This window comes from Schistocerca americana, chromosome X, assembly GCF_021461395.2.
Source record: "Schistocerca americana isolate TAMUIC-IGC-003095 chromosome X, iqSchAmer2.1, whole genome shotgun sequence".
NCBI classification, from domain to species: domain Eukaryota; kingdom Metazoa; phylum Arthropoda; class Insecta; order Orthoptera; family Acrididae; genus Schistocerca; species Schistocerca americana.
In genome coordinates this window covers 683,450,665-683,468,155 of record NC_060130.1, presented here as the reverse complement: position 1 = coordinate 683,468,155, position 17,491 = coordinate 683,450,665, and positions in this window count along the sequence as shown.

Here is a 17,491-nt window from a genome sequence, read left to right as displayed (position 1 = left end):
ACTACGATCGGGGCGCTCGCGCTATGGGTCCTCAACCGAGAAACCTAGCGCAGCTGGCCAGAGCACTGGAGTCGGCATGGCTCCACATCCGTGTCGGGGACCTTACACAACCCCACTGACTCTCTTCCTGCACATCTCGCGCTGCAAAAGTGGTACCCAGGCTTTTGACTGGTGGTCACAATGATGTGACTGGTTTAAAATGGTTCAAATGGCTCTGAGCACTATGGGACTTAACATCTGAGGTCATCAGTTCCCTAGAACTCAGAACTATTTAACCCTAACTAACCTAAGGACATCACACACATCCATGCCCGAGGCAGGATTCGAACCTGCGACCGTAGGAGTGGCGCTGTTCCGGACTGAAGCGCCTAGAGCCGCTCGGCCACCGCGGCCCGCGATGTGACTGGATACTCTGGTTGTATAAGCTTTGTACATAAGTAAATTATAAAGTAAATAACCGGTAAGATGCCAGTCAATTATCATTAATGCTTGTCTATATAAATAGCCCCTACTAGACTATCCACGTCAGTATTTCAGTTCACACCGAGGTCGCTGTTTACAAATATTACACAGCTAACCTCGGTATACGTCATAATGGAGTGCAGAGCACTCTATACGTATGTAGTTTACATTACAGAATTTACTGGCCTTGTGCGTACAGTTTTGGCTGATATTTGGAAAACATTAAATACAACGTACAAAAACATTCCTAAAAGTAGCTAACAAAGGCGCTACTTAAAAGGCAGTCTCTAACCATTTGGTGATCGATCTTCGTGTTAACTGCTCCGTAAAACTAACAGTAGTTTGCACCTTTTGCTGTTTAAACCGCAAATAAATGTTGAAAAATATAATATTATTCTTGATTATCAGAATAAAACCTAATTAAAAATTATTTATTGAAACACACAACAGGGGTACGTTATAAGAAACAAGACACATTACACTTTACAGTGCATTCACATTCACATTTCCCATAGGACCATAAATTATAGGTTGAGTTTGGTGTTAAATTCATTAAGCTTTAGTATTCGCTGGCTATTGATGTAGAAAAGCCGCGCGGGATTAGCCGAGCACTGGCATGGTAGCTCAGCGTGTTCGGTCAGAGGGTTAGCTGCCCTCTGTAACAAAAAAAACTGAGTTAATGGATCAACGGCGAACTGAAACGGGTGTCTTCCGACGTCCGCCCCAAGCAGATTCAACGAACAAAAGAGAGATTAAAAAAAATAAAAAATAAAAAAAAGCGGTCTAAGGCGCTGCAGTCATAGACTGTGCGGCTGGTCCCGGCGGAGGTTCGAGTCCTCCCTCGGGCATGGGTGTGTGTGTGTGTGTGTATGTTTGTCCTTAGGATAATTTAGGTTAAGTAGTGTGTAATCTTAGGGAGTAGATGACCTTAGCAGTCAAGTCCCATAAGATTTCACACACATTTGAACATTCTTTTATGTAGAAAACAACAGAACCGGGTCTTGTCTGGGACATACTGTGTTAATTGTTGGCGTTGGGTCAACTCCGTGTATTGCTGCGTCAGACAAAGTCACAGTAATGTCCCCTGTGCCGGGAAACCGTGTTGCTCCACACGTTGTAACACTGCCCATGTGGATATTTATCTTGCTGCATACAAATCTGTTCAGTGACCAAGGTATGAGACGTGATGTGGCTGTACGATCCTGTACGGCTGAGTGAACAATCTTCCAATCTCTCGGGTGCTAGTCTTGCGGGGACGCTGAGATCTTGCGTGCCACCGAATATAACCCTCCAATACCAATCGATTCCATATTCGCATGACTGTCATGTGATCTCAACAAACACGGGCAACAATATACTGGGACGATAAACTGCGGTCTGAAAATGACCTTCTCACAAAAAAAAAAGAGAGTCAAATGCGATTTCTGAATGAGAAATCTGCTGCGTAATCTTTACTTGTATACAAAATGTAGATGACATTATTACGGCACTGCTTTGTGCATATGCGTTGAATTACTAATAATTTGCATAGCCTTGCACTTCATGATAATTTGACGTTTGTTGCATGCCGTCATCCCATTGTTGCAGTTTTAATGGCCAGGAGTGTGATTATTAGAGACAGACCGTACACATGGACAATACGGTAACTAATATTACACCACTGTGGCGTCCAAGGCAGAGGTAGCCAGTTGTGATCTTCATGGTAGTAGAAATTGTCATTAAGTGTATTTGACCAGTAGGCGGAAGGCACAAGGTGTGCACCGTTCGTGATTAAACCGCTGTCCGGGACGTCTCCAGACACGTCTTGAGCCTAGAATCTCATTGTCTGGAGTAGAACTGTCTTCAGTGATGAGTCGCGCTTCAAAATACGCCCCGATGGCCAGTGAAGATGTGTCTGGAGACGTGCCGGACAGCAATGGGATATCAACCCGACTCGCCCGCCGTACAGCCCTACAACCAGGAGGGATGGTCTAGGGTGCCCTTTATTTTCATGGCATGACCACTTTGTTTGTCATCTGAGGCACCCTTACAGCACCGTTTTGTTGCCCTTCACGGCAAGCCATCCCAGTATTACATTTCAGCAAGATAATGCCTGCTCGCACACTGCGAGAGTTTCTACTGCTTGTCTTCGTGCGTGCCAAACGCCACGATGGCCTGCAAGGGCGCCGGATCTCGCCCCTATTGAGAGCGTTTGGATCATTATGGGAAGGGCCCTCCGACCAGCTCGGGATTTTGATGATGTGACGGGCCAGTTGTACAGAATTTGGCACGATTTCCTTTAGAAGGCATCTGACAACTCCATCAATGAATGCCAAGCCTAATAACTGCTTGGGTAAGGGCCAGAGGTAGACCAACACGTTTTTGACTTACTCAGTTTGTGAAGTTCTTTATCTTGAATGAATCATCTAATTTCTCTGAAATTCAATCTTTTGTTTGTCTGTGCATGTACATCACATATACCGTTTTCCATGCCATTCAGATAATTCCTTCGTGGTGCGTCTTTCCTTTTTTTTTCTTCTTTCAGTGTACAAAAGTAATCAGAACTAACAGAAATGAAATTGGCTGTAAACTTCACATTATAGCTAGGGACGACGAAGTAGGCGAAGTGAGGGAAGTCTGCCACCTTGGAGGAAGATAACATATGACAGACGAAGCAAGGAGGCCACAAAAAAATCTAGTACTGGCAAATAGGTCGTTCCTGGACAAAAAATTTCTACTACGCCCAAACAGTGCCTTAAATTCAAGGAAGAAATTTCTGAGAATGCACGCTTGGAGCATAGCACTGTATGGAAGTTGACTATGGACTGCTGGAAAACCGAATAACAAGAGAATCCAAGCGTTCGTGTCGTAGTGCTATAGAGGATACTGAAAATTATATGGATGATAAGATAGAAATTTAGGAGGTTCTACGCAGAATCGGCGAGGAGAGGAACATGACCCTGATACTTGACGGAGCTGTAGACGGTAAAAACTGTAGGGGAAGACAGAGATTGGAATGTATCTAACAAATAATGGAAGATTTTAGGTGCAAGTGCTACTCTGAACTGAAGAGTTTGACACAAGAGAGGATTTCATGGCGGGCTGCATCAAACCAGTCAGAAGACTGACAACCCAATCGAAAAGGGAAGGAAAAAAAAAACTTCCTTAGAATATGCCTGCTTCCGTAACCCAGATCGCTAACGTACGCTTGTGCAGTGAGAGCAGGGTCAGATGTAATCTGTCTCAGTTTTGACTGAAGCCTCGTCAGTTCCCGCTGCCGGCACAAAAATTGGGGCCGATAGTTCTATCATCACCACGATCCAATCGGCTGCATTAGAGTCGAAAGCCATGCTAATGATGAGATAAGAATTCGCAGTCCTGTGATCATATGCGTCTTTGGAGTCAAGACAAACTTAATTTATTTTATGAGGTGAAAATAAATAGCCCCTACTCCCTTTGGAACGACTTTCTGAGTACTCGAAATAATTCTCGTTAATACGGCGAAAGGCATATTCGAAAATGTCACGCACACATTCTAAAATAATTTGTCGCAGCCACTGGAACACGTCAAGTTTGTTTTGGAATGGGTATCCTTTGAAAAAATTTGATATACTCTAAAGACATCATTACCACAGAATTTATTTCCCCAGTTTTGCATAAGACTACACAAAATCTTTGTTTATTCACTTGCAATGTTTGATATTGTATCAAGCAGAGCTTAACATACCAAATGTTGTTGGTCGTTGAGAAAATGTCGCGAAAGATGGAAACAAATTATCTGCAAATTCAGCCACACTTCGGACTCATTTTTGTGTATGTATTGTGGCAAAGCTTGTGGTGTAGTGTCATTCTGAAAATTCCAGAGACAGACGCTCACAAAATATCTATTTATTGAAAGTGCAGAAAGGAATATTACATGTAATCTCCTTTCTTGCAATTTCTCGTTGAAAAATTGTAAATTATACACAGGAGGAAATACAGCCGGATATTATTGAGAAACTTCTTCTTGTGTTTATTTCAGGAGTTGTTGGTCATAAGAAATAGTAAAGAGCAAAACGTGCGATTACTGTAGACTGTGCAGATTAAAAGCGAGATTATTTGAGCGCGCCCCATTCACGAGCCGCTCCGTCATTTCGGGCCCGCGGCGCGCCTTTGGGCTCGTTGACAGTCAGGTCATTACGTACGCAGCCCTTGTGAGCTCATTTCCAAGATAAATTTCACCGTCGCTTTCTTTAACACTCATTCTTGTAGACTGTTTTGCTGTGACTGTTTGCAAAATGAATCAGAGCAGTAGTTACATTTACCGAGTTTTACATCTAGTTTGAATACTTCTAACTACATTCTTCCCGGGGCACACATTTGCCTCGGGGGCACAATTTTTCCTTCAGCAAGGCCACAGTTGGATTTCTGTTCCTCATGCTGACCCGATCAAACTAATATTTCGCCTTCCCTATTCTCGTCGTCGACGGGAAAACAAGTTTTCGAACAGTCATAAAGTAATAGTTTGAAGACTTGAGAAAAATCAAATATTTTAGCTGTTGTAGATCACAGGCTATCACTACATAACCTTTGACATTAAAAATATTTTGATATTTGTAAAGAAAGTTTTCTGTCACTAAATTCTGTAAACGTCTAAAAAGAGACGAAAACAAAGCATGGTATACCACTTCCTACGTAAGTTAATGTCACAGACGTTAACTGTACATTTCGAAGGGAAATCGTATCTTTTCTTTACTGTGGGACCAGTAGCATGTATTATGCCACAGTAGGACCTTATCCAAAGACTTGGCGGACAATATGCTGCTTGATATTTTATTTTAGTATATAAGCTTATTTCTACTTTATTACCTTCATCAGTACATCTCCAAACAATCGCATTTATTCATATTTCACATGATACATAATTTATAATGGTTTTTTACATTGCTTGTTGTACTCACGTCCTGACGTTGTAAATGGACATATGTCAGCTTTCAACAAACTTTTACTGCTGTCTGTAGTTCTTGGATGTAACATTTTTTTCAGGGACATTTTAATGTTGTTCTATAATCTGATGTTGCACGTATATTATAACATTTTTTTATTTTTTATTTTTTTAAACTCGTAGAAATTCAAGTTTGACAGCAAGTTGTTTGCTCCCCAAACACTCAAACCGTGGAATCTACAAAATTAACTGAAATAACTGTACAAAATTTTATGTAGGACACACTGGAAGAAATTTCATCTTCCGATTCAGAGCACACACGAGAGAAACAAATAACAACCAATCCACCTTCCTTACACATATCAGAAATGAAAAACAGGGAGTTGGCAACGTTGGAACCACACTACAAATCCTGCACAAAATCCCAACAGGTCCAAACATGAATGAATTGGAGGAATCTGAAATGTGCATACACACTAGGGATTATCCCTACGACACACTAAATGAAAAAAAAAAACGATTTCAAGCACATACAGTTAAAAAAAATTATTGAAATTTTATATCGGGATAACATGAAACCAAAACACCAGAGATTACAAACACATCAATAACAGTTCCATAAATACATGACCCACAATAAAATAAATAGGCTTGAGTAAGGAACTAGCTGTCAAACTTGAATTCATAAGACTGTCCAAATAATAAATAACGTATTATAATATACGTGCAACACCTAATCATCGAACATCCTTAAAACGGTACTGGAAAAAAATATTACATCCAACAATTACAGACAGCATAGTAGTTTACTCAAAGCTGACAGATGTCCATCGGCAAAGACAAGACGTGAGTATAACAAGAAATGTAAATAACCTATATAAAGTATACGTTATGTAACATATAAATAAATGCGATTGTTTGTACATGTACTGATGAAGGCAATACAGCCGAAATAAGCTTATATACTAAAATAAAATATCAAGCAGCATATTGTCTACCAATTCTCTGGAAATCGTATCAGTACTGAAGTTTGTAAAAACAATGTTTCAGTCAAGATGTGCGACCATATAAATTTTTTTATATAGCCTCAATTTTCTCGTAGATAAAATGTAACTCACTGGAAGCAAAAGACGCAGAAATTGCTAAAACGTGTAAGGATAAAGAAAAACTGAAGAACTGTGCCTAGCATGAGTCGAAATTTTGGTAGTAAACCAAAAGCCGCCTTAGTTCCCCAGAAAGTAGACTGTGGAGCCAGCAGTATATAGAATTGTACACTGCTTGACACATGAATCCTAAGACAATGACGTTTGTAACAACTGCAGTACTGCAAAGGTCAGACGACCAAGCCGGGCTTGTTATTGCCACGGAAGGTACGGAATCCAGTTACCTTCGGCCCACTGCAGACGATTCTATTCATTGTACATGAAAACGGTCTGGACGCAAGGTTGCGCTAGGGGCGTGGAGATGACACAGTGTGGTGTCGAAACTGGTAGCATGGTTTAAAAAGAATAAACGACATTAGATTAAAATACAGGTGCTGGTTTTGGCATCGTTATTCAAGTAATACGTGTTCAGCTGCAGTTCCACTTGAAATTCTTGGAAATATGTCTCTCTAAAGACACGTCGGTTTTCGTCGGACCACCGATACGTGCAGAAATTCTGCGTGTGCTTATTGAAGCACTACGGTCAACCAACTGAATAATATCTACTGCTTCTATCACACTCTGTTCGTTTGAACGTTCTGATGAAATATGACTGCTAGGCACTGCATCAGTCTCACACAGTTCAGTAAACACTCTTGAATCTGCTACTCTGCTGTTAGCAAATCGTCTACCGTGTTGTCTATAAGCAGCAACAGCGTTTACATTCCAAAGCCGTATACAAGTGCCACATCGGAAATTTCAGTATTTCTAAATACTTGCGACATGCTTAAACAACACAGTAGAATTACACAGTTGAAAAATTCAGTTATGTAAATTTAAGCAATACTTCACAACTTCAACTTCAAATCAAAAATTACACTCGATAAATAAACCCACAGCAATTGGAGTACTAACGATGAAACTGAAGAATTATCGCAGCTGCATCTCTGTACAATAAGACTAGGACACATGTGATATGGAATATTATATTCCAATTAGTCTAGAAATATTTACTGCTTGTCATGAAACAGCGTGTATAGTACACAAAATCGCAGTCGGAAAAAGTTTTGCAACCTGACTTCAGGCATGATTGTGTAGTTTAAACCTGTCGAGTGTGGCTTAGCCTTGAGGTTTCGCGAGATCTGCGGGTGTTATATGTTATCAGCGAATTTCGTAATGTTTCCTTGATTCTTGGAAGAATTTATCCTTGATTCTTGGAAGAATTTGTCTAAATGAACGGGTTTGAACCTTTCCTTTTTCAGACAAGGTGTAAAGAATTTACGAAAAAATAAGAAAGACAGATATACACCACCATTAACGAAAATTAAGGAGAGTGAATCGAGTAACACGGAAGACATCTTGTATTTACAGCTTCAAAACAGCAAGCAAGCTGAAGAGTAGTACAGTATTTGGATCAAGAGGTGCTCCTAACGGTCATGGAAACGTTTAAAAAAAACCGTGGTCAGGAAGATAAATTGTTTTAACAGCAGAATCATCGCCTTGACATTAAGAAGTCTTTCAAAGTAGCAAATGCTCGTAGCTGAAAAACTGCTTACTGAGACTTTGCTTAAAGCTGAAGCCGACTGTTTAAATTTATCCCAAAGGCTACCCAGTAAGTGTTGGGCACATGAATAGCAAGTGATCCACTAGAGATATCTCTACTTGCTCTTCCAGCCCAAGACCAATACATGCACAAATTCACCAGCATTGTCAACTGCAATTCATATGCAACCGTCGAGATAGCTGCATGTTTTATACTAAATTTTGACGAGTGCATGTAACTGGTATTTCATACGTTAAGTGGCAGTATATGAATGAACAGTAGTTTGAAATTAAATGAATTTGTACCGATGTTTATTTAATACAGACTAAAAATTTCTTTGTGATTGGTACATTAATACACTAAATATATGCATACCGCACTGTATTAAGATGATTTGATTAAATAAGTGTTATTATTATAATAGTGTATTAACATTGAAACAGTCACTTTACTACCTTCATATGATCATTAAGAAGAGACTCAAAACCAGCCTCGTATCTTTCCTGGTATTATGTAAATGAGAGCAGGAGGAGAAATATTTGTTAAAAACTGAAGATCTTTTTTATTGTCTCTCCGAGAAGCCATGCCTCTCAACGTCGCAGTCTCATCGACGGAAATGGCTGCCACATAATAGTTTCTTTCTTTTTTTTTCACAATACAAGGAGTGACCAATAATATGAGATGAAATCAGATATCTCCTCCTACTCTCAATGAATCATGAAATCTTTCAGTTCTGAGAGAAGGTTAACTTCGCAGACTTTTCTTCTCTTTAGTAGCCATTTCTTGCAACTTACACGTGAAGGCTCGACCTATAAAGTTTCAGTTGGTGTGAAGCTACGAGACGTGGGTGCCACAAGATTACCACGGTTAGTGTATTCTTAGAACTCCGTTGAAAATACGCTAATGAGAATATTAACTAGACGAAGTTGCTATATTGGAAGGAATGCGTTCCTATCATCAGAGCGAATGAAACGGTATATTAAGTCACTGACTGTCGTTTGATCATATAGTAGCCTTCGGCATCACAGTCAAGCTCAGTATGGACAAGATGCGATACCAGAGCATTCAATGGCCGTCAGATCGACGCTGCGGTATGGGCCTTTCATGGGCTTGTGTGTCAAGGGTGTACCGTGGTAAGTATAGCAAATCGCTCGCTAATCCATTTCTCTAAAAGAACAGCCGATGAGCAGAGATGCCACCCAGAACAACTTCCTCGCTACGAGATACACAGATCCGCCCTGATAGGTATGCTCGTTAAAGTTTCCGCTTCCAGAACGGGGAGGAGGGTCGGCCTTGGTTCGAATTCGCCCGTCGGATTAACGACAAGTACCGGTTTGCCGCCCACCCTGGAAGTGGTAGTGGTTTCCCACATCCCAGTAGGTGAATACCGAGCTGGTAACCACGGCCCACGTCAGATACCGGCTACGCTCACATTTAGAAAATTTTCTCACTATTGCATATAGAATTTACTCTAGGCGCAGACAGATGGCGTTGAGAAGCAACTGAAAGAGTTGAAAGTAAATAAATCATCAGGTCCTGATGGAATCCCAATTTGGTTTATAGAGAGAACTTTACGGCGTTGGCCGCTCACTTAGCTTGCTTTTATCGCGAAAGTCTTCCTTAGTGCATAGCCTGCATTTATCGCGAATCTTCCACCCAGAGAAAACTGGAAAGAAGCGCAGGTGACTCATGTATATAAGAATGGAAAAAAAACTGATCCGTAAAATTAACGAACAATATCCTTAACATCGGTTTGCTGCAGAATTCATGAACATATCTTAGTCCGAATATAAGAAATTTCCTTGAGACGGAAAAAATTCTGTCCTCCAATCAGGACGGATTTAAAAAGCATTGCTTGTTCGAAACTCAGCTTTCCCTTTTCTCACATGATATACTGAGAACTATGGATGAAGGGCAACAGACGGATTCCATATTTCTAGATTTCCAGAAACCATCTGACACGGTGCTTCACTGCAGGCTGTTAACGGAGGTACGAGCATAATGATTAGGTTCCCAGGTATGTGACTGGCTCGAAGACATCTTAAGTAATACACTGAAGAGCCAAAGAAACTGGTACACCTGCCTAATATCGTGTAGGGCCCCCGCGAGCACGCAGAAGTGCTGCAACACGACGTGGCATGGACTCCACTAATGTCTGAAGTAGTGCTGGAGGGAACTGACACCATGAATCCTGCAGAGCTGTCCATAAATCCGTAAGAGTACGACGTGGTGGAGACCTCTTCTGAGTACCACATTGCGAGGCACCCCAGGTATGCTCAATAATGTTCATGTCTGGAGAGTTTGGTGGCCAGCGGAAATGTTTAAACTCAGAAGAGTGTTCCTGGAGTCATTCTGTAGCAATTCTGGACGTGTGAAGTGTCGCATTGACCTGCTGAAATTGCCCAAGTCCGTCGGTATGCAAAATGGACATGAAAGGATGCAGGTGATCAGACAGGATGATTACATATGTGTCACCTGTCAGAATCGTATCTAGATATATCAGGGGTCAGCCGGCCGAAGTGGCCGTGCGGTTCTGGGCGCTACAGTCTGGAGCCGAGCGGCCACTACGGTCGCAGGTTCCACTCCTGCCTCGGGCATGGATGTGTGTGATGTCCTTAGGTTAGTTAGGTTTAATTAGTTCTAAGTTCTAGGCGACTGATGACCTCAGAAGTTAAGTCGCATAGTGCTCAGAGCCCTTTGAACCATATATCAGGGGTCCCATATCACTCCAACTGTACACGCCCCACACAATTATTGAGCCTCCACCAGCTTGAAGAGCCCACTGCTGACAAGCGGGATCCATGAATTGATGAGGTTGGCTCCATACCCGTACACGTCCCTCCGCTGATACAATTTGAAACGAGACTCTGCTGACCAGGCAACATGTTTCCAGTCATCAACAGTGCAATGTTGTTGTTGACGGGCCCAGGCGAGGCGTAAAGCTTTGTGTCGTGTTGTCAGCCCCGAAAGCCTATATTGATGATGTTTCTTTGAATGGTTTGCACGCTGACACTTGTTGATGGCCCAGCACTGAAATATGCAGAAATTTGCGGAAGGGTTGCACTTCTGTCATGTTGAATGATTCTCTTCAGCGGTCAATGGTCCCGTTCTTTCAGGATCTTTTTACGGCCGCAGCGATGTCGGAGATTTGATGTTTTACCGGATTCCTAATATTCACGGTACACTCGTGAAATGGTTGTACGGGAAAATTCCCACTACATCGCTACCTCGGATATGCTGGTCCCATCGCTCGTGCGCCGACTATAATACCACGTTCAAACTCACTTAAATCTTGATAACCTGCCATTGTAGCAGCAGTAACCGATCTAATAGTTGCGCCAGACACTTGTCTTACATAGGCGTTGCCGACAGCAGAGCCGTGTTTTGCCTGTTTACATATCTCTGTATTTGAATACCCATGCCTATACCAGTTTCTTTGGCGCTTCAGTGTAGAACCTAGTACGTTGTACTCGATGTAAGAAAATGCAGGTGAGTTTGAAAAACAATCCCGTAATATTCGAATACAGCATTAGTAGTGTACTGGATGACACAGTGACGTCGATTAAATATGTAGGATATCTAGGCATAACGTTGATAAGCGATATGAAATGGGACGAGTACGTGAGGATGGTAGTAGGTTAGGCAAATGGCCGGCTTCGGTTTATTGGGAGAATTTTAGGAAAGTGGGGTTCACCCGTAAAGGAGACCGCGTATAGAAATAGTGCAAACCAGTCTTGAGAAATGCTCGAGTGTTTGAATCACCACAAGGTCAGATTCGAGAAAGACATCGGCGAAATTCGGAAGCCGGCTGCTAGATTTGTTACCGGTAGGTTCGATCAACACGCGAGTATTATGGAGATGTTTCGTCGACTCAGATGGAAATCCCTGGAAGGAAGGCGACGTTCTTTTCGCGTAGTACTATTGAGAAAAGTTAGAGAACCGGCAGTTCACTGTAGAACGATTTTACTGCCGCCAACTTATGCGGAGCGGTCAAAAAGTTTCCGTCTGAGAGCGTTGCTGCAGTGTACAAGCCACGTAGCCCTGCTCCCATGTGGGAATGTAAGCTCACACAGGCAGGCAAGGGAGTAGTATGACATTCGTGTCTTTATGACCTGTGTGCGGTAAATGCGGAAACATGAACTATAGCGACGTTATTAACTAATGCGTCTAAACAGGAACAACGTGATGTTATTCTTTCTTGTCTGCTAAAGGACGAACACCGGTACCCACCCATCGGAGAATGAAAAATGTATTTCAGACAGCATTTCCGTCGAAAATCACTATTGTGGAATGGTGCGACAAGGGAAGATGCTGCTGCTTCACAAACATCAACAAAATGGTATGTTGTTGGGAGAAATGAGTTTGTCATCAGGGTGACTTTGTTGAGCAATACATGTGTAGGCATGCAAACTAAAAATATAGAATGTTAATAAAGTCTGTTTTATTCAAAAATGTTTAAGATTTTTCACACAAAAAAATTCAGAAGCATAACTTTTCAGCACGCCCTCGTATACACACGTTTCAGTCAGATCAATGTGACCACCGTCTATGTTCGACGTCAACGTGCAATAACGGCAGGTGGCAGCACCAGCAGAGGAGGGAGAACGCGGAAAACAATGCAGTTGTTGTCGTAATGCGGAAACAGTGCAATTTACGTCACGTCCAAAAGGGCGTGATTATTGGGTTTCGGGAAAAGGGTGGAAGCATTTCCGAAACAGTGCAGTTTGTAAACTGTTCGCGTGCCGCCGTTGTTAAAGTATATCACGCATGGCAAAATGGCGCTATCCAAAACCAGCGCCGAGGCAACTGTGGAGCCATTGATGACAGGCGAACAGACGTCCAACTGTTGAGCAACTGACCGCCCAGGTGAACCAACAGGCTATCAACAGTGTCTCCTCAACGACCGTTCAGCGAACGTTGCTGCGTATGGGTCTCCGCAGCTGGTTCATGCACCCATGTTGACTGCTGTTCATCGGCGACGAAGACTGGAATTCGCACTCCAGTTCCAAAACTGGACGTCCACTGAGTGGCGACAGCTGGCCTTTTCAAATGAATCATGTTTTATGCTCTATCGGACTTGGCCGTTGGCGTGTACGGCGTGAAAAGTCTGAAAGCACACTCCATGCAACCAGGAGGGAGTGTTATGGTCTGGGAAATGTTTTCGTGGTATTCTCCGGATGATGTCGTCACTAGGAAAGGTGCACTGGTTCTGCACAATTGCGCATTTATCATTGGGGACCAAGTCCACCCCTACATCCAGTTTGTTCTTCCGTTGCACGATGGCATCTACCAGCAGGACAACGCAACGTGTCACACAACTCGCAGTGTACGTGCGCGATTCGAAGAGCACCAAGATGAGTTTACCGTACTCCCCCGGCCACCAAGCCGGCCGGAGTGGCCGAGCGGTTCTAGGCGCTTCACTCTGGAACTGCGCGACCGCTACGGTCGCAGGTTCGAATCCTGCCTCGGGCATGGATGTGTGTGCTGTCCTTAGGTTAGTTAGTTTTAAGTAGTTCTAAGTTCTGGGGGACTGATGACCTCAGATGTTAAGTTCTATAGTGCTCAGAGCCATTTGAACCATTTTTGAACCTGGCCACCAAACGAGAATCTGTGGAACCACCTAGATCTGGCTGTTCGCGCTTTGGATCCTGAACCAAGAAAGTTAGCGCAGCTGACAACGGTACTGGAGTCAGCAATGCCCCCACCCCTGTCGGCACCTTCCAGAACCTCACTGACTCTCTACCTGCACGTCGCGCAGTGGCTAACACTTAAAGCATTCTAAGACAGTTTTGTGTTATCATGTGGTTTGTTTTGCTGTCGCCTACACTAAACGTTTAATGGTATAACTGTGAATTAACCTTTAAACATACATTGCAATTTAATGCATCTTCTGGATCACGGTGCCAGGACTGTTGGGAACGAATTTTACTCCTTTGGAGCACAATTTATAGTAATCGAGGCTATTGAAGCTAGGATATGCATATGTAGTGTATTAACTGCATGTGGTGCAAAAATTTCCAGAATATTGAGAGCAATATGAACATGTAGCGGAAAGGATACAGTGAAGTTGTATTAAGGACTATTTCTACTGATTGTTTCCATATTTCCTAAACATAAATACCAAGACTGTCGTGAAGTATTTATTTGTACCACAATGCTACCAGTCGCTTTACTGTACACGTTATGTTATATTTCAGTGAATAGCTACGCGATTCTAATTAGTTTTCCTCCTCTTCAGGCCTGACCACTTACAGATTACAAGTTGTACAAAAATAAATGTTAGTTAAATAAAGTACGCCTAACTGGGACACTGTGGAGTATAAGCTATTACGGACGATCTCTTCTTGATGAGTGAAGAAGGGACACGCTGAGGGATGGTGGGTGCATAGAAGCTAGGATTACAGATGCGAGCGGTGGTGGTGCGGCTAGTGTGCTGCTTCTATTCGCTTGTAGATTTGCACGACACAGCCACGATGGCTCGGAGTAAAGAACGAGGCAGAGCAGTGGCTAAGAGACTGCAAGCGCATTCAGAACAGGCAAAGTTCAGGTAATTGTCCATCCATTCCGTTTTAGGTATTTTCATTATTTCACAAATATAATAAGGCGAATGCGGAGGCGATTCCTTTGAAAAATAAAGGATCTAATTCTGTTCTCCACCCATCTCCAAACGGAACTTGACCTCTGACTCTAACGACCTCATTATCGACGCAGCATTAAAACCTAAACTTCCTGCATGGACAGCATAAAGGTGCTTCTGTACGGTGCGCATAATAAAAATGGACGGAAAATATTTCGTGCACTTTGAGATAAGCAACCCAACATCACTCGCAGCGGGGATGGTTCATGTAAGTTAGATTGCCTATCTTAAGGCGTATGAAATATTTTCCGAGCCAACATATTTGCCCACCCTGTATACTAGATACTATCATGCAGTACTCGTGTAGCTGATTCTTAACATGACAAATGTATCGATTAATGCACTGACATTTCACTGATTCATTTGCGTCGTACTTCTTCCTAGTAACTCCACAATAGAGCCCGCTCGCGGAACGTGTGCGTCCGGAAGGACAGAGGTGCAGTCTGGAACGAGGTGAAATGCAGTATATTCACTGAGTCTTTTGTTCCTTATTATGTTTGTTTTCCATCTACCGTGAAAAGAATGATGCAGAATGTAAAACGACATAGTTTGTGTTTTATTTTCCATTTGGTCTGATGCACAAAAAGCTCCGTCTGCTTCCGTCGGAAGCACGTCAAAGCACAATGGTGCTCTTATCGCCGGGCACACATTTCGCTTGGTCGAGTTATACACTTGTATGCAACACTACACCACATCACTGAACAGCTCACCACTGACGCGAAAGAATTACTTCGCACACACGTCGGTCGTTGCGTTATGACTGTATGTGAACACTGTAGCAAAATAAGACAGACATACTGTTTGCGATCGGACTACAGACTGATGATTCTGTCATCATCTATGAGAACAAAAATGATAGCTGAACTGTCTTAGGTTTTTTGCTGATGCACCTCAAATCTATTATGTTAGAATTAACTTAAAGGTAATATGAAACGTTGCTCGTAAACTCTGTTATTTTGTTCAGAATACTCTGTCCATGCATTATAATGTTCCATGATATACATCATTTCACTTTTTCCCAATTTTATGGGTCTCTATTTTATATTCAGCTAGTAGATATATTTCTTACACCAACAACTGCTACTGCTCATTTGTTTTATTTCTCTAGTCTTTAGCAATCCTTATTTGTAACATTTGTAGCACATGCTGAAGACGTAGAAATGCAACGACAGTTTACAATCTGCGAACTCCACTTTCGCCCCCCCCCCCCCCCCAACCTCTCCGTTCCCACCCCAGTCTACCTCCTTCATACGCCCTTATCCCTCTTTTACTGTCACTCTATCGACAGAAGCTCCATCATAGTTCACGTTCTATAATATCTAGGTTAATTGTAGTTTATTAATGTAGTTTTTATTTTCGTGTAACTTGTAATCTGTGTGGAATCACCCACAATGATACGCGAGACATGCCGAGGACCTATCACCATGTATTCAAACGAAACATAACAAAAAATAACTTATATGACAACAGTGGAATACAAAATAAAATGGAATATTATCGCTACAAACAGCATTACAAGACTTCCAAAGACGCTGCTTACTCCTAATAAGGGTCCGAATTAGCTAGCGCAGTGCCTAGTTTTGTCTTTAAAGAGCAGTTTCTAGGAATAATGGAAAATGGAGAAGACCAGGCAGGAATCTAGATTTCCTCGTGTTGTCGATACAGCACAAGGTCTGGAAACATTGCTGCTCAGTTCATTTGATATTCTTCTCCTCGGAGAACTGGCCATAAAAACTCAATACTATCGTCTTGAAGGATCATTTTTCCGCCCCACTTATATACGAATTTTTCGGCATAACGACCGAAAAAGCGCCCCCCCCCCCCCAAACCCTCCTCAATGGGAACCACATCGCGTTTTAACCTCTTCCGATGATTCTGGGCAAATGATAACGTGTCCTTCGTTGCCTTCTGATGAGCAGCCCTCTAGATTGACTGTCTAGGCAGAATGCTTTTAACACATGTATTAAGGAGACTGGCTGCTACTTCTCATGGGCACGGTCCGATTCACGCGCCCCCAGTCCAAGAGTGAAAACCGTCTACTGTGGTAAGTGCATTACTTATCTCCATATAAACAGAGATATATACACGAGGTCAAATTGCTTCGATTCCAAACTGAATATGGCTAGCGTCGGCTAGAGAATCTGCACTGATATGGTTAGTTTTGGTGTGCATATTTCTCGAGCAGTGTCAGTAATTTAAATTAACAGCTGCCGTACTGAAACTAACTACTGAAGAACCGTGGGTAATCGTTCAACGCTGGCCATTCTTCGCTTTGCACTGAGTGATCCTTTTTGCTCGCCAAGAGCTACATTTGCACTATTTACGCAATTTTTCATTGTCCATGATCAAAAGGATATCAGTCTTTTAAATGATTTTATAAAACTCCATGAGGCTATCTCACTCAACGTTATTGACCATTGACCGAGTCTCTGCATGAGGAATGGTCAACATTCAGGGATGTGACAGGAACGCTAATCTGAAGCAAAGAATTTCATATGGACATATGCCCTATTCCGAATGGTTTCCGAGATAAAACACATTTGATGTACATTTGTTTTCGGGATAGTGGCACGCAAGTATGTGTCGTACCCACCCGATCTCTCTCGCAGTTTATTCTGGCCTAACTTACCTCGTTGCTTTATACCGCTTTGCTCTGGATGTCTTTTTGACAGTAAACTAGCCCGTTGAATGCGCAGTTGTACATGGTGAGTTGTAAGTGAAGTAGTGCGAAGGATCGAGAGTGTATCAGAGAGAAGCATCGGTTAGTAGTCTCTGTATACGCGCTGGTACAATGCCACACATGT